This window comes from Equus caballus, chromosome 19 (assembly GCF_041296265.1).
Source record: "Equus caballus isolate H_3958 breed thoroughbred chromosome 19, TB-T2T, whole genome shotgun sequence".
NCBI lineage: Eukaryota > Metazoa > Chordata > Mammalia > Perissodactyla > Equidae > Equus > Equus caballus.
The window spans coordinates 59,779,349-59,798,293 of record NC_091702.1 but is presented as its reverse complement, the minus strand read 5'-3'; the positions used below and the strand labels follow the sequence as shown (position 1 = coordinate 59,798,293).

The 18,945-nt window shown below is 40.0% G+C and overlaps 1 long non-coding RNA gene across 1 annotated transcript; it reads right to left on the bottom strand.

Annotated features, from left to right (window-relative positions):
- Nucleotides 1–2,627: 2,627 nt before the first annotated feature.
- LOC138919003 (uncharacterized) lies at nucleotides 2,628–6,418 on the bottom strand. Its single transcript, XR_011428877.1, has 2 exons — nucleotides 6,140–6,418; nucleotides 2,628–2,960 (listed from the first exon to the last, which is right to left on the bottom strand). It is a non-coding gene; the product is annotated as an uncharacterized lncRNA (long non-coding RNA).
- Between the last annotated feature and the right edge of the window lie 12,527 nt (nucleotides 6,419–18,945).

Genomic DNA, 18,945 nt, shown 5'->3' with positions numbered 1-18,945 from the left:
ACAATCCCTTATCCCTCTCATACCTTTACTCTTTCCTTCTCCCTCCTCTCTTCCCTCTACTGCAAACAAACTCGATCTTCCATAACCTACAAAGCCTTTCCCACAAGCCTACTTAAATTCAGATTATTCCTCTAAGTGCATTTACTACTCGTCCATTCACCTGAAACTTACACGTTGAGTAAATCCACAACCGGGAATTAGCTTTCAGGAGTAACAGACCTGTACAAGGAGACTTATGTATAAGAACACAATTTCAAGCATGAGTTTTGCTTGTTTCTGTGACGATGCCTCAAGTATCAGGAACAAGATGATGACATAACAGGATATATCTTTGCTTTAGCAACTGGTTATCCAAATACAAAGCAATCACCTTTATTTATTTATTTATTTATTTTGGTGAGGAAGATTGGCCCTGAGCTAACACCTATGCCTATCTCCATCTATTTTGTATGTGGGACACTGCCACAGTATGGTTTGATCAGCGGTGTGTAACTTTGTGCCCAGGATCCCAACCCGCAAACCCGGCGCCGCCAAAGCGGAACACGTAAACTTAACCACTATGCCATCGGGCCAGCCCTACAAAGCAATCACCTTTAAATTCAGGTTCATAACTCTTTCTAGATATAATCTACTCTGTCTTCTTAAGTGTCATGAAGAAAATCTGCTTTTGATATTTTCCAAGGACCAGTCTCATGTCTTTATCATTTCTGATAAAAGAAGGTATATGCTCACTCTCTTAAATATAATTCACCTTAAACATAAATATATATATATATTCATGCCAATAAAAATATCTGGATGACTTCTATTTCGTTACTCATATTTAGGCAAGAATTCTTCTCAAAAACAGACAACCTAATTGTGATTTTGGTATATCTTTGGACAATGTACTTCTAAAGATGAGAAGAAAAAATATTCACAGTTCTTAAGTTCCATCTTACGACTTTTGTTAACTAAATAAGGAAAACAAAGATTTTGGTGTGAGATACAAAATCTTAAAATTCTCATTTGAATATTCTAATATGTGAATTTACTTATATTTATTTTATTTGCTTATATTATGAAACAAACACATAGCCAAGAATGCTATGAATAAGGAATGCCTTATTAGTCAAGTTACTATAAACCGCCACTTCCTTTAGGATAATATCAAATTCAAAAGAGGATCTCATTTATATCAGTAAACATAAAACTCTTGCTTGGCTTGTCTACCAACAAATAAATACCCTCCACTCTAGGTGGACGTCTAAGAATAGAGAACAGCAGTCTCTTCTCTGAGACTGGATTCATTTTCCTCTTCGCTTTGATTTACCTCCAGGGGGCAGCCCAGTTCCGATGACAGGCTTTGGAGTCAGCATGAACTCCCTGCTGTCAGTTTCAGTTATATTACCTAGGACAAGTTGGTTAACCTGAGCCTTAGTTTCTCATGCATAAAATGAAGACGGGAACCTACTCACAGGACTGTTATAAGGATGAAATGAGAAAAAGGCCAGTATATAATAAGTGCTCCATCAATATTTATTTGCTACTATTATTGTGCATGTTATCATTTTATTAGCTTTCCCTGTGATATCATCACTAAACACAATTCATTCAACTAGCATATTTTAAGCACCTAATACTTGTTAGGCACTATAGGTGATGAAGCTGAAAATACAACCCAATCCTCTTCTCTATAAGGTCACAGTCCAGTGGGGGAAAACAGATGTCAGTTATAAATAGAACAATGCAGTGAGACCAATAGAAAAAGAATTGCATGAGGGGATGTCTTTACTTCCAACAGAGTAAGTAAGGGGAGGGGGCTTCTTGTCATTGTTGGAAGATGAATAGATGGGTAAAACTGAGTTGAAAATGAAAATGCCCACCTCCCATCCCCACCCTCCCCAATCAGTCACCATCCTGAGCTGTCTGGACAAACACACATGACGTGGGCTCAGCCAATTAGGTACTCTTGACTGGCCCTTTGATTCTTGAGAGAGAGATGTCAAGTTGCTCAAACAAGATTGCTGTCCCCCACAGCAGAGGGCAGTGGCCAGTGGTGTGGTGGTGAGTGCCCAGGAGCATCGATGTCAATGGCAACAGGAATAGTGACAATTTTAAACAGGCTATGCCATGGAGTGATGTCAGCTGTGTCCTTGGCTGCCATCTTCCCTTGGTTCCCAATCTCTGAATCAGATCACTAGCCCTCTGGCCAATCTGTGACAACCCCAATATCCTTCCAACAAATTATTTTTCTGCCTATGTTGGGCAGAGGTTCTGTGTTATTTGAAACCAAGAACCCCACTTGGTACCTTGGGCCGTCAAGAAAAACTTTCTAGCCTCATTCCAACTGTCGCTCTGGCTTTCCAAATGGCCTCTAATTACCAGTTGCTTCTGTGTTAACTAAGATACTATTTCGTTGCCTTTTTCAGTATAAACAGACTTTATTGTGAAACTCTATCTTAGCAAAATGCATATCAAAGAAAGCATTGTCTGCATTTCCATTTAGCAAAAGAACCAATTGTTCCTACTTGCCACAAAAAAATCTTCCATGATTCATCCTTCCACACAAGCTTCTCTTACTCTTCATTTTACGAGAAGCACTGAAGAAGAAAGCAAAAGATAGAGGGAAGAACAACACGAGGAAATGGAGAAACAAGACATCTTTTATTGCTTTTTTGTAGTAGTCAACGACCCACCCCTATCTTTGTTTTCTTCTCAATATTAAGTTGATCAAATTGGCATTTTTTTAAAAAAAGTCAAATATCAGCAATTAGGCACTTGCAGTAGAAGCTTCCATCACAGGCATAGCTTAGCCTGTGGGCCACTGTCACTGCCGGAGGGTGAACAGGCGAAAAATATTAAGTTGAAAATGCTCACCCCTCCAGGAGGCCCTCAAGAACCACCAGGTTGGGAAATTACACTTTGGGAATCACTTCCGTGAACATTTTAAAGAGAAAGATCCTGGTACTGTAAAACTGCTGAAAAAAAAAAAAAAAAAGATTAGCATTGCTTCGATATTGGGATGCAGGGTATACAGGCAACAAAACCCAATGAGAACGTTTAATAAGACCTTTTCACTTTCATATCCCCAGATTTCTTCCTCCCCTCTTTATCACTCCCCAGCTGTCTGCAGATTTTATTTTGTATCCACTTTAGCTATGAGGTCAGAGTTAAGCCTTCAGGAATGTGTCTCTCTATAGGCAGAAACTTGATTCCCTCTGAAAAAACTCGTAGCGGACCTTGGGAAAACTGCAGTTGCTACCACATGTACAGAGAGCTGCTGCAGTCGCTGGACTTTAAATGTTCTGTTTGTTGGGCTGCCAAAAGGTTACTGCTCCCAGGAGAACTGAGCCAGTTCCTCTAAACCCCTCCCACTGACTCATATGTTTGTCTGGCTGCAGCTGCTAAAAAAGATGGGAATTTAAAAGCTGCTACACCAGTGCAAAAGCAATAACCCAAACAGTAGCAATATCCTCAGGTCTCAAATAGAACGTGTCCTCACCGAGAAAGTCAAGGGCAGGGGAAGGACATTAGAGAGAAAATAGTGGAATACATAATGGATATAGATGAAAGAAACAGGAAGGAAGTCACGGGTTCTCAGGGCTGGAAACTATTCCACTCTGTGACCTTGCTAAAGGCAGTCTCATGGGTTTATTTTCTTCCCCCTGTTGTTAAGCTTTCTTTGACCTAGATTTACATGGAAGTTGATATTGATAACTTGTCTACTATCACAATGTTATAACCATATTCTTCAGCAATGCTCGGAGAACTGTAAAAGCTGTTTTTATTATTATTATTTCATTATTACTTCCATCCTAACAATATCCCAGTGAGATGGGATGGAAGATATTTCCTATGCAAAGTAAAGATTTCTTAGCTCTCAAGTCCTTGTACACAAATCTCGTGTTTCATTCAGCAGAGCTCAGAAAAAATTGGTGCGCCAGCACCATGGTCTTCCAGGACTCTGACTCCAATTCTGCAGCCTCTGTTCCCCCACCCCCTCTATACTCACTCCCCAGCATTCTCAAGTTTTCCCATCCCTCTCATCACACAGGAAAGTGATCTACTAAGCATTGATCTAAGGTGTGAGGGAGAGAGAGTGCCGCCACTCTCGGCAATTCTCCCACCTTCAAAAAGAGACAAAGGAAAAGGGTGATGTTCACCACACAGAAACTACTAAACAGGATGTTTTATTCACAAGTGATAGTTAATAGGAGACAGGAAGCCTTCCCCGAAACCTCTCAAATCACGCTGTTGAGATATATTGAAGGTACAGTTCTCTAAAACACTGAAACCTTTTCCACTGATGCCTATTATGTTGCAAACCTATTTGATCCAAAAACACTTGCGACTCTGCCAAATAAAGCCCATGCCCACAGATTAGAAATATCATCTTGAGTGTAAGTTAGAGAATGCTCTGCCTTGCCAGAATCTATGTCTCTTCCACAGCCTTTCTTCATCTGTTATCAAAAGCAGGGGTGTTCTTTCTTAAGGTCAATTCGGCCTAAGAGAGCACTTCAGAATTTAACTAACTGTATCTCACTTTCTGGATGGGTTTGTAATCCTGTCACCACCTAACCCACCATTTTGCATGAATATCTCTGATAATAGGTGCATAATCCATGGACAACTCCATTTGATTTTTTTTTTTTAGATCTTGCTTAGGTGGGTCTTGTCAAACCCTCCATGGATTCATTTTCTGCCAGTTTCTCAGCATATTTCCACAAAGATCTGAAACTATGTATAAACTGCTTCACTTCCTGGAAAATTTTTGCTACTTCAAGGAAACAAAGTTTTTGAACATCACTTTGAAACTGGCGGCTTTGGCACTGATCCTATTTTTTTTAATGGGGGGGAAGGGAATGAACCAAAAACTCATATTTAAATAACCCTGACTAAATTGCTTATTTTATTTGATAGAATCGCGCCTCCTCAGCAAAACTGTAAATTCTTAGAGGGCAAGAAATAAGCCTGTCACTTGTTTGTCAGTTTGGTTGCTTTAACGAACACCATAATCGCTCCACCCAGTGCCTAGCACGGCTCCCATGCACACAGTGGGTGCGCAACAGCATTTTGGCAATGAGTGTTGAACTAGGCTATTATTTAAGGCTCTGTTTCCAGTGGCCAACATTTTTGTCTGAAAATGGAGATGTTAAAATAGCTGGGGTTAATGAAATACAAACTGACACTTGTCTCCCAGCTAAGAAATGTATAAATGCAGAGCTGGAGGAGGAATGATATTATTCGCTGTCTAGAACACAGGCTAATAACACTCTGACTTGTCGCTGAATAGTTACACATCTCAAGGAGCTGGGCCCCCTCGCCCTTTAAGTCACCGGTGAGTATGTATAACAAACCTTTGCGTTTCCATGTTGTTTTTTCAGATGCATTATGGCATCAAACGTTTTTTTCTTTATGTGTGCCTTAATTTAACTTGAGGCCGTTACTTCCCACGGTCATGTTGGTAATATATGCACACTAGAATAAGCTAAAAACTGTTACCACTTATTAGCCATCACTTTTGGTGTACATTTAAGAATCCTGACTTTAAATATGTTTTAACTTTAAAATTAACCTTGTCAAAGTAACCTATGCATCAGCATTCAATAAGGTTTTGCCCGCAAAATTGTAGCTTTCTTTTTTTTGCTATTAAAATATAAACAAATCATTAGACAACTTAATGGATACTGAAGAAGTTAAATCACTTTTTACCTCATTATAATAGTGATTTTCCACATTTAAATGGGGTTTGTAAGACTCTATGACCTAGGTTGGATCCCAATTTCCAGTAGTAACATTTAGGACATACTTTGGCTCTCACGGGCAACAGTAATAGGAAAAACATATTTATATATACATATGGACATATTTATATGTATAAACTATATACAATTTATATATACATATGTATATATTTATATATATGCATGATATAAAATTTATATATGCATATGTATATATTCATATGTACATATTCATATGTATATACATATATATATTCATATGTATATATTTATATTCAAGATTTGTCTGAGTCAGCTCCTATAAAGAACATCTTTCTCACTTATGTCCTAATCAGCTTCAGTTCCCTTTAATTTAAAAACAATAAAAAGCATACTGTTTAGGGAAACGAAACAAACATCTGTTGAGTACTTACTACAGATCCATGTACGCTGTGATTCTCCTGACAGCCTTGCTAGGTAGCTATAATTGTTCATATTTAATAAATGAAGAAACTGTATCCCATGGGAATTATTTTCTCCAGCTCTCGTGGCTAATAGACAAAAGAGCAAAAATTGCCTGACTGCAAAGCCGGTGCTCTTTCCACTGCACAGACTCCTGGAGGACCCAGCGAAGAATCACAACCAAGGCGGCTGCTTGCAGAAAACTCTGACTTTACAAAGTGTTTGCAGATATTTATTTGTGAGGTATTTTCCTAGAAAGAATAAAATGCAGTTTCCCATAAATATACTATTAATGTTCTGTCACAAGGTAGCACACAAAGCCTGATTTACCTAAAATGGGTTTAAGTAACTTACCCTTTAGGATTTTTTTAAAGAAGAAAACAATAGTTAATGGGCATAATTTCAATCTAAGTGTCTTACCATGTGGTCATAACATAAACCTCGCCAATCAATACAATCATAGAATATGAGAATTCGAAGGAACTCTGTTAATAGGTTGACCAACTCTCTCAGTTTGCCCAGGACATTGGGGACTCCTAAGTCAATAGACTTTCAGTTTTAAAGTTGGGACTAAGGGGTTCCTGGAACATGGCCATTCGGTGCTGAAACTGGGAAAGTCCCAGGCAGACGGGACAAGTTGATCACTCTGCATATCATCTGGTCCAAACCCTTCATGTCACAGGCAAAGAAGCCAGGGCTCAGAGAAGAACACATCAGATCAAGCAGGTAGTGACCCATGACACTTGTCCTGTTTTTCTCTTCTTTATACAGACTCGGCCTCCAGATACACTGCCATCTCCCAGACTTCATCACCAGTTTCATTGTTCATTATTTCCACTACCTATTAAGATTTGTGTGTCAGGCACCAAATCTCTGTTCCCTTTGTGTTTTTAGCACTAGTCCAGTTTCTACTTCAGTGCGTGCAACTCAATATACATTTGTTGACTGCTTTTCAAGAAGTAGATTGTGTTGCTGGGGGGAGCTGAGGTCTTTATCCAAATTGTATTAGGCCAGAAGGACAACAATATATTATTGAAGATAGAAAGCCGGGAGCTACACAAGGCAACAGCTTCACCAATTCTTCCTTTATTTCCTAACTTTTATGTAATGAACATGTATTACTTTATAATGAAAACTTAAAGGCATTTTTAAAAGAAGAATTATCACTGTCTTGTGTTGCCCTGATTTACCCCTGATTCAGGAGGTGAGGATCATGCCATGGGCTAAATTACTATCTCAGTCATCCTGGCTGCCAGGGTTCTTGACAACAGAGCCCTTATTCTCGTCCCTCCTTGTCCCTCACTTCTTGTCCTCACAAACTATTTGCAGAGACAAAAGAAGGCAACTAGTCAATAGATTTCGATCTGTTTCCTTAGTATATCAATAAACATCCCCCAATTCCTGTGCATATTAAAATGTGAACTAGCAGTGGAACGTGCTTAAAGATTGTTGTAGCGTTTGAGATATGAGACTTCAAGGAAGGGAGTTTTCCTCCAGCTGTGCTGCATCTCCCCCTCTGCCAAAATGCTCATGGCTCAACTGTGCATTCCAAGTCACATTCTTCCCCTTAAAAAGATGAGAACCATGTGCCAGAACTCAGTAAGAAATTACCCAGTAAACACTCTGGCTCCCAAGTTGCTTTCTGACACCAAGTAACTTTCTTTGGTCAGCAAAAATAGTATATTGTAGTCACCATAAGGCTTTCAGGTGAGTCACTGCCAAGAAATTCCAACAGAAAAGAAAATAGAATTCTGAAGTTGACCCACAACTGGTTCTTTATTCCACAGTACACTGTGACTCATAAAGTTTAATTCACTTCTATTTAATTTTGCAAGTGTTTCTACACTCCCTTAGAAACATCCTCTTTCCCTTGTCCCCCCTTTTAAACTCAAAGAGTATCACTGTCCTATAGCTTGAAACTATACCCCGGGGGTTATTTTATTATAGTGCAAACGTAGACTTCCGGGGATCGGTAGGCTGCTGGTTGTTGTTTGATGGTGCACAACAACACACAAATGGTGCTGTGTGTGTGGCTTGTGCACTCCCACCCCTGCCCTGTTTCCATGGGTTAAAATAAGTAGTGAGTGTAGACTGGAAGAGAAAACCGCCCATCACCAAGGACAGTGTGCACTGCACATTTGACAGGAAGCAGGAGTAACTCTCCCTTCTTTCTTTAAGAGAGGCTAGGAGGGGGTTATGTGTTTATTCTCTGCCTAGACCAGAGATATTTTCAGCATCAGCTTATAGGGTCACTTTCTTCTGCTCTAGTGGCGTCTTTCCTGCAAGTTACCGAGCAGAACAAACCCAAAATTATGATACTTTATATGATAGCCCTGATGAGCTCAGTACCAAATAAAACTCTCACAGGAGCATTCATACTTTTGGGTAGAAAACACAGAACAAACTCTAGTACCATGGCGCCCATACCAGCATCACTTGAAGAGACTGATCACATTACTCAAGCTCACTACCACCCCCGGGACACTCTGAAATGCATTCATCCTCACCCACTTGCACCCCCATTAACAACCATGGCTCTTGTAGCTACAGCCCACCACTGGTACCATGATCGGTTGTGGTCAGGACGCCACTAGTTAACCTGCCACTTCCAGTAGCAGATATCAACACGTGAAATGTGTACAGCCTGTGATCCAGCAAGTCCACCTACTTGCTGAAGCAAGACTTCATCCTACTGACACTTGTGCAAAAAGGCAAAATCATGTAAACAGGAATGAGACATTTACCACTCCTTGTAGTAATCAAAAAAAAAGAGGAGAACAAACTAAATAATGGACTGATTAAATAAATTATGATATCAAAGCACTGGAATTCTATTTAGCTGGTCAAAAGGATTAGGTAAATCTACATCTGCTGATATGATAGGGAGAAATAATTCAGTTCCTCACTGATCTTGACCATCTATGCACAGGCTCTAAGCCATCACTATTACAGGAACAGGGCTGAGAAAAGGGATCTTGGGGCTGGGCCCATGTAGCACATTCATGAGAACACTTGGAAGGTCTCGTTATACCAAAGCTGCAAGACTTGCAGCAGAACTTCCTGGTCTGCATGGCATAGCACACTGGGATAGTGTGCATTTGCTATAGCTGTGCCAAGATACTGTTCCTCTCAACGTGGCCGGGCAAGGCACAGAGCCGCCTAGGCAGCAGCCTCTCTGTTCACTCCAGAGTGTGGCACAAACATCCACCATTCTGTGTGTACACAGGCAAACAGGTTGGGGAAATTGTGAATTTCAGGAACTGCACAAGTTACCTGGTACTTGTATCAATGCTTGCCTCAAAGACTCATTTCCAAAGGAAAGAAAACAAAATATTGACTGTAATTAGAGCATCCTGGGGCTATTTGAACCTTTCCTTCACTTTCCACCTTACAGTCACTTTGAAATGCTAAGTGAAAGAGCCAGACACAAAAGATCATATAATATACGATTCCATTTATGTGAAATGTCCAGAAAAGATATATCTATAGAAACATACAGTCGATTCATGGTTGCCTGGGGCTGGGGTAGGAACAGACTGACTGCAAATGGGCAGGAGGAATCTTTTCTGGATGATGGAAATGTTCTATATTTGGACTGTGGTGATGGCTGCACGACTCTGTAAATTTACTAAAAATCATTCAATGGTGCACTTAAAATAGGTGTATTTCTCAATATGTAAATTATATCTCAATAAAGTTCCTAAGAAACACTTTGAAGTAATATTAAACAATTTACAATTTGAGCCACATTACTCAGATTTCTAAACAGAAATATATCTGTTATAAAAAGCAAGTTGCAAATATTGATATCCTATTTTTTAATTTAAAAAATAAGCTATAGTTTTGGGGCCAGCCCTGTGGCCCAGTGGTTAAGTTCACGCCCTCCACTGTGGCAGCCCAGGGTTTCACTGGTTCCAATCCTGGGCATCGACATGGCACCGCTCATCAGGCCATGTTGAGGCGGTATCCCACATGTCACAACTAGAAGGTCCCACAACTAAAAATATACAACTATGTGCTGGGGGGATTTGGGGAGAAAAAAAAAGCAGGAAAAAAAAAAAGAAGATTGGCAACATTTGTCAGCTCAGGTGCCAATCTTTAAAAAAATAAAATAAATAAGCTATAAGCTATAGTTTAAAAAACAAGAAAAGATATTTAATCTTGAATATGCAGAGAAATGACTAGGAGGAAATACAAGGATGTTGTTTTTAGTGGGTGAGATTAGATTTTCCTTGTAGGGAAATTTTTACTTCTCACTTTATGCATTTTTGTACCATTAGATATTTTTATAGGCAAATATCCACTTGATTTAAAAATATGTAAATTATCCTTAATGTCTCTGTTTTTCTTTTGGTCTCAAACAGACTTGTCACCAAGGTTCTCAGAACACAATTATTTATAATTAAATATTTCAATCCAGGATAAAAAAGTAAAGTATTTGGTAGTTCTGAAAGAAATGTGATTAAGAATTTAATGCACACTGTGTCCTGACAAATGCACTGTAGTAATGTTTTACAGAGTATGCTGTGTATTCTGTTGATGGTATGAAGATAATTTTAGGTGAGGGTTTGGCAAACTTTTCTTAAGCAGCCGTATAATAAATATGTTAGCCTTTGTGGGCCATTCTGTCTGTATCTCAACTACTCTGCTGTCATAGGTCAAAAGCAGCCATAGACAATTCATAAATGAATAGATTTGACTATGTTTACTGACCCTCATATTAGATGGTAGAATCAACAAATTTTTTATTTTAGCACTTGCCTGAGTATATATTAGAAAAATATAACTTGCATATCAAGTCCATGAGTTTATAAGTATTATTGCTTAGGATGAGGCTAAATTCATGTAAGTTTTTAAAAGGTTGGAGATTTAAAGAAAAATATTAAGTAAATAATAGAACAGAAGGTATCTGGGCTCGACAAAAATCATGAAAGGTATTTTACAGATGACAAGGATTTGAGAAAACGGCATTTAATATAAATAATTCCTTATTAATAATAAATGATGGGATGAAGTAAATCTCTCTGGACTAGGTAACTCTTATCAGAATCCAACTCAATACTGGAAGCAAAGCCCCTGAAAGAGACATCAAATGTAGACTAAAAATCCCCAAAGGTGGTCGTTCTTAATATTTACTGGATCCTAGAAGTTCTGGACCTGCCCCCAGAAGAAAACGCATACTTAAAAACTGCTCCCTGAAACACATCCAAATTCGGAGACCTCAAAATGGTGAAAGAAAAGAGAGCACACACAACAGCATCCTTTCAAGGTTTTTCCCAGGCACTCCAGTGCACATGACCTGTGCTCAGCACTGAACTCAGCAAATCAAACAGACAGACCAGGACTACAATGCCCTTTGGGGACCAGTGCACTCCTGGCATACCAATTGTGATGACACAGGAAACTGTGCAGTGTCACAATAAAGTAATGTTGCTGCGAAGTACCGCCCCCATTCAATTCAACATGCACAATCCGGGTCAGAAAAAGAACAGAGTTTTAAACCTTTAGTCCTTCCTCCACTTTCCTAAACACAGCCATAATTTACAAGCTGATAATTTAACCATCAATAGGGTGTTTTCTACTTAGGAAAATCCAAAGTGAGAAAAGGCAGGGGAGGGTAGTTGGTGGGGAGAAAAAGGAGCTAACATTTCTGAGCCCCTATGTGCTAGGTACTCTACACATGCTGTTTTATTGAGTGCTTACAACAAATGGGGAAGATATAATTACCTTCATTTCAGAGAAAAGGAAATGGAAAAATTTGTCTAGATTCATCTCCTTTGTCTCCTCCAAATGAAACTTCCGCATCAGGAGTACAGAATGATAAATATTGATCTGTCAACACATCTTATTTCATGCTTCCCTGTAAGCTTTGCTTAGGCTGCTAATGTTTTTTCTATATGTACATTCTACTAAATTGTACTTGGCTTTAAGATTCAGCGTTGGCACGACTCCCTGAGAAGCCTTTCCTAACACCTCCTCCGTTCCTGATTCACACTTGCCCTGTGTTTAGTTCCATAGGCACTACCATTCTACATGGCTCCATAGTCCCCTACTGTAATTGCTGATTGACTTGGCAGTCTCCCCTAGTAAACTAAAGTCTGTTTGAAAGTTGGGAGATCACATCTATCTGACTTCTTTCCCCAGAGTTTTAATACCATGTCTGCACAAAGTAAGAACTCTGTCACCTGTTGAATGAATGAATGAATGAATGAATGAACAGCACGGCCATGTCTAACAGCATGTAAATTGTAGAACCAGGATTTGAACCCAGGTTCTCTTTCCATTACATCATAATGTCTGTACAAAAAAATCAATTATTTATTTACTATTTGAGCTTTAGGATATGAAAGGAAAGCCCATCAATGACAATCCTTCAGGAAGCACCATAAACTAGCTTATAAGGGACAAAGAAGAAGTTTTAAGATGTCTAAAGTTCAATGAAAATTAAAATTCTGTTACATAGAAAAGCTGAGTTTTCCTCAGAATTAAATTGCCAAAGAACTGGGAAGTGGCACTATGGTACTCAAAAAGAAAAGCATCAGAGTCAAATAAGTTTATCCTTGTTGCGAGGTCCCTCTAGCCTCATAGCAGGCCAAAATATTTCTGTAGTTCCATTTTTAACAAACTCTCAGGAAGGTCTGAGGTGGAAGCTGGTTCATAGCAAATTGGCTCTTTGAGAATTCCCTAGAGTGGTTCACAATCCCTGAGCACCCAGGAGTCTACATACACCCCTCGACTAGAAAACAAGACGAGGAAGCAAGCTGAGCTCACATTGAATACCAAGTTGTTGTTCCTGCTTCTCTGAAGTTTTTTGAGAGAGTTCTGTGGTGTGGAATGTGGGGGGGTCTGGAGGCTTTGTCGGAGTGGATCTCCATCCTGCAGGGCACGAGCACTCAGCTGCTGCTGGCACTCCCATCACGCTGAGCCCTGTGTCCCAGGGACTGACACTGGGCAGCTGGAAGCAGGTTAGGTTATAAACAAAATAGTGATCAGATTGATGTTTGAAATATTCTAGCGGTATCATTATTTTTACTATTATTATCATTGCTATGATTGTTATGATTACCTCTACAATAATGTATTTTCATGCACATTTCCATATGCTTCCAGAATGGGAGAGAGAAAGTACAGTTATAGCTGGTATATATGAAACAAGCTTGAGGAGGCAGGTAGGAATCAATTAGAAGGTTGAAACAACACCTATCATGTGTGTCATGAAGAGAAGATGATGGACAACTATTGCTTTAGACTATGGTATTCTAATGAACTGACTAAATTTAATAGTATTTGTTGTATGCCTACTGTGTGCAAAGCATTGTGCCAGATGCTACTGTCTCTATCTACAAAGAGAGATTAAGAGTTTTGTTGGCGTCTCAGGCAAGAACTCTGGGGAAATGTTTTTTAGGACATTACCATTGTTTAAGTCAGGTGTAGGCAAAGTAGGTGAAAGAGAAAACTCCTTCAATTTTTTAAGACACAGGTAGCAGAGTCATATATAATTAAATAAAGAATCATCTGCTATTTTTTGTGGAAAATGTACTTTTTGCAGTGACCAAAATATTGATATCTACTCTCTATGGCATTGGCTTTCAAGTATCAAGGTATTTGAGAAATCCAATTACTAATCAGAAGGTTGTTTGGTGGGCACGTATCCAGAAATAAAAGAGAATTGGTTAATTTTAAAGGATATTGTATGAAACTTTGAACCATACCTGCTCCCAAATTATCTATAGACCAAATACACTCAAGCGTTTAAGACACAGCATCTCTCTTCTTTAAATACACGTCAGTTTCTTACACTCAAACATCCTTTTTAAAAGTGACCACAAATACCATTACACCATTTAACTAAGTTGCAGTACAATTAAATAAATTATAGTTTTCATTTATATGCCCATTATGCCTCCTTGAGGACAAAACCTGTTCAACTTTATTGGACTAATGTATTGCTCAACTCTATAACAGCTAAACATTTAGAAACCAACTCTTAGGATGGATAATGGCCACAGATGCAGTTAATTCATTTAATTAGCATTTACTGAGCATACATGCAGGATATTGTCCTAGGTACTAGGACTTTAGCAAAGATGTCATTGGGAAGACAAACAGGTAACAGATAAATACAGTCAGTGCAGTATGTGTTATGATAGAAAGAAGTCCCTCAGAAGTGTACTTAATCAGACATAAGCAGTCATGATGATTTCCCGGTCTTGAAAAAACACTATGAAGAAACCAGTTGAAAAATCATGCTAAGCTCATCCACAGTGAGCTAAATAAAAGGAAAAAAAAGTTTCTATTCAATGAACAATCTTTTTCTGACTTTGATTCGCATGGACAGTTCCTACGAGAGATACCATGAACAGCAAAGATGTTATTCACCCATGGGCCTATAACCTAATTAAAGCAATAAAGATACATTTTATGTTGATTTTGTGTCTGGCGACTTTACTGTATTCATTTATTATTTCTAAAAATTTTTAGTGGATTCTTTAGGGTTTTCTATTTATAAAATCATGCCATCTACAATGGGTGACAGTTTCACTTCTTCTTTTCCAATTTGGATCTCTTTTATTTTTTTCTTGCCTGTAGCTCTGGCTAGGAATTCCAATACTATGTTGAATAAGAGTGGTGAAAATGGGCCTCCTTGTCTGGTTCCTGTTAGTCTTTCAACCACCTTGCTGATCTGTTCTTCCATATCATCTACTCTGCTATTGAGTCCCTCTAGTGAATTTTTCATTTCCACTATTATATCCTTCATTTCTGATGAGTTCTTTTCTATATTTTCCACTTCTTTGTTGACATTCTCACTGTGCTCATCCAGTCTTCCCCCCATATCAGTTAGCATCCTTATGAGTTTTTGTTTGAACTCTTTGTCAGGTAGATTGCTTATTTCTGTTTCATTTAGTTCTTTTTCTGGGGTTTTGTTCTGTTCCCTTGCTTGGAATGTATTCCTTTGCCTCCTCGTTATACCTCTTTCTCTGTGCTCATATCTACATATTAGGTGAGTCAGCCAAGTGTCCTGATCTTGGAGAAGTGACCTTATGTAAGAGACTCCTTTTGAGGCCCGGCAGTGTGCTTCCCTCTCGTCACCAGTTCAAATGTTCCAGAAGTGGCCCTTGTGTGGGCTACTTGGGTCCTTCTGCTGTGGCAGGGTTGCTCTTACTGCAGGTACCCAGGGAGCCTAGGCTTTCCTTCCCTGGAAAGCTGCTTGTAAATTGGATTTGGGGAGCCCCAGCATCATTGGCTACAAGGTCTAATAGCACCCTCCTGTTGCAGCAGTTTTCCTATTATTTGACTAGGCAGCCAGCGTAGCTGGTTGCTAGGCTCAGGGGCTTACAATTGCTGTAGGCCTGAGGCCTGAAAGACTTTGTCAGTTCTCTTAGGATTGCAGCTGAGCGGGGCTGACCCTAGGCACAGTAGCATCCAACTGCTTCAGGCTTTGGAAAGTGGGGCTGATCCTCTTTGTGGCTGATGGTGAAGCACAGGTCTTCTGCCTCTGATAAGCCCCACCTCCCACAGGTCCACACACACCATCAACACAGACCTGGCCCATGCACACTTCCCAAACCCCCAGAGCGTACCCAGTCACCCCACTGCAGAGGCCCCCACCTCTCTACCATGCCCTTCACAGTTCACCTGGTCCTCACACAGGCCCCACAGAGGTGGACACGCTTGCCTGCCTGTAGAGGATCAAAGCACCCAGTCTTTGCAGGCTGACAAGTAGCCTGAGGCAGGGCCAGTCCCTAAGGCAGACTCCCTGCCCTGGATGAACTGATTAAATCTGTGCTCTAGTGGGTGTGGCAGATCCCTGGGCTAACAGGCCAAGGGAAGAACTTCAATGGTGTCTGCCAGCATCTGTGTCAGCACACCTCTACTAAGCCATAACAATGGCTGTCACCAACGTCTCAGTCTCCGGAGAGGTCTCACCTCTCACTGAGATGCACCAAAAGCCTACCGGGTGAGTCTCTTTTCACCAAAGGACTGTGCAGCTTTCTTTCTGGTGATTTTTAGGTTACTCTCCAAGACAGATGAGTTCATGCATGGGCCCTTTAACAGTCTGGTTTTTTCAGCTTGTGTCTGATAGCTTTCTGGGGGTATTCCCTGTTACAGTTAATAGCCAGTGAAACCACACAGTAGGATACTTGTCTCTGCTGTGCTGAGTCTGAAGGATGCTTACAGCAGTAACGGGCCTCCACTCAGGTCCCCAATTCTCCAGGGAGGGCTGCGTACCTCAGGGTAGCTCCTGCCCAGCTAGCTGTGAAGCTCCACCACTCACAAAGGTTGCTTTTTTCTCTCCAGAAGGAATTTCTGCCTCTTCTGCTTCAGTCAGGACTGTCCTTGTTGTGGGGGCTCTTTTTATCCAATTTTCAGTTCTCTCTACATTGTAATTTTTCCAGGAATAGTTGTAACCTGGTTGTGTTCGTGGGAGGAGGTGAGTTGAGTTCGCCTATGCCACCATCTTGACGAGATCACCAATAAAGATATGTTTTAAATGATGCATTAGCAGCAGACAAGTTGGGATCGAGCCCTAGATTTGCCACTTACTAATTGTGTGACTTGGGGCAAGTTAGGTAGCATCACAAAGTCTCAAGTCTATCATATGTCTAATGGATAATAATAGTATATACTTCATATATTTGCTGTATAGATGAAATAAAATAATGCAACTAAAGCACTTAGTTGCTGAGAATTCAAAAAATGTCAGCTATTGCAAAAACATCATTAACATGATTAATCTTACAGCAAGTGCACAAATATTCAAAAGAGCAAGGAATCATTTTTAAACATAGCTGTTTAAGAAAGATTTGGCCCCGTGGTCAAGTAGGTAAAGTTCCGGGCGCTCCGCTTCAGGAGCTCAGGTTTGCGGGTTCAGATCCCTGGTGCAGACATACTCCACTCATCAGTCATGCTGCAGAAGCATTCCACACACAAAGCAGAGGAAGACTGGTATGAATGTTAGCTCAGGGCTAATCTTCCTCAAGCCAAAAAAAAAAAAAAAAAAGAGGAAGACTGTCAACAGATGTTAGCTCAAGGGCAAATCTTCCTCACCAAAAAAAAAAAAAAAGATTTAGCAGAAACATAAAGATTTGAGCTAAAACTTAAAGACAGCATTGAAAAAAGTTATACATGGCGGAGCAAACAGCAATGAGAAAAGTCAGGATACGAATGATTTGCCCAGGGGTAATGAGAAGACAATTTTGACTTGGAGCAGAGTTTCTATGAGGAAGTGAAAGAAGTAGGACCTGAAAGATAAGCTGGCAGCAGATTACCAAAGGCCTTAAATGCCAGACAAACAAGTCTGAGCTTTGTCTTGGACATGATGGGGATGGCAAGCTTTTGTTCAGTAAAGTAAAATGACCAAAGCAGTGCTTTACAAGAAAAATTGAAAAGGTGGAAACAAGGGAGACAGACCAGTGAGAATATGATTGCAGTGGTCCTGCTGCATGGCAATGAGGACAGACCTTGCAGCAGCGACAGCGTAGAAAGGTGGAGACAGAAAGCATTTGGAAGGATAAATAAACAAAACATATTTACTCAATGCAAGTACTGGTCATAGTCCGAATCTAAAAAATGTTGTCAGGCCACATTTTCCCAATGAGTACTTAAGTCTCTGAATTCAAGCTACAAAATTCCAGAGAAATGCTGATTCTTTCTGGTATTTTAATGGCTGAGAAGGGTACTTTGCTCACCATGGGCATTAAATCAGTGTTGGTGCTTATAACAATGCAATCTGTCTTTGTACATTCACGTCCCTAGCAGCATTTTCCACAACGGATGGATTACAAAATGTCATATATGCATACAATGGAATATTCAGCCTTAAAAAGGAATGATATTCTGATACATGCTACAATATGGAAGAACCTTGAAGACATTGTGCTAAGTGAAATAAGCCAGACACAAAAGGACACATACACTACCATTTCACTTTTATGAGGTATCTGGAGTAGTCAAAGTCATAGAGACAGAAATTAGAATAGTAGTTTTTGGGAGCTGGGGGAGAGAAGAATGGGGAGTTATTGTTTCATGGATACAGAGTTTCAGTTTGCAATGATGAAAAAGGTCTAGAGGTAGATAGTGGTCACAGATGCACAACAACGTGAATGTACTTAATGTTACTTAACTGTCCACTTAAGAATGGTTAAGGGACCACCCTGTGGCCAATTGGTTGGTTCACACGCTCCACTGGTGGCCCAGGGTTTGCCGATTTGAGTCCTGGGTACAGACCTATACACCTCTCATTAAGCCATGCTATGGCAGCATCCCACATAGAGGAACTAGAAGGACCTACAACAAGGATATACAACTATGTACTTGGGCTTTGGGGAGAGAAAAGAAAGAGGAAGACTGGCAACAGATGTTAGCTCAAGGCCAATCCTCCTCACCAAGAAAGCATTAAAAAAAAAAAAGAATAGTTAAAATGTAAGTTTTATGTTATGTATTTTTTACCACAATCAAAAAATATAATAATGTGGATGCCCTGAGAAATAGCACACTCATTTGAAACGAGAGGAAGGTAAGGCTTGCCAGCGCCGTTAGCTTAGCTGCCCAGCCAAAAGAGACCCCCTTCCCAGGTCAGACATCATTATTTGGCTTGTCCAACTGGAGAAATGAAGATGAAAAAATGCCAACCATTGTCTACATCAAAATGAGAACGGGAGCACAATTGCACGTGCCTCTCTGCTTTTCATCTGCCCTGTCTGACACTGAAGGGAAAGGGAGAGGAAGGCACTGACCAGTCCAAGTGACCCCGCATCTTAGTACTTCCACTTGATGA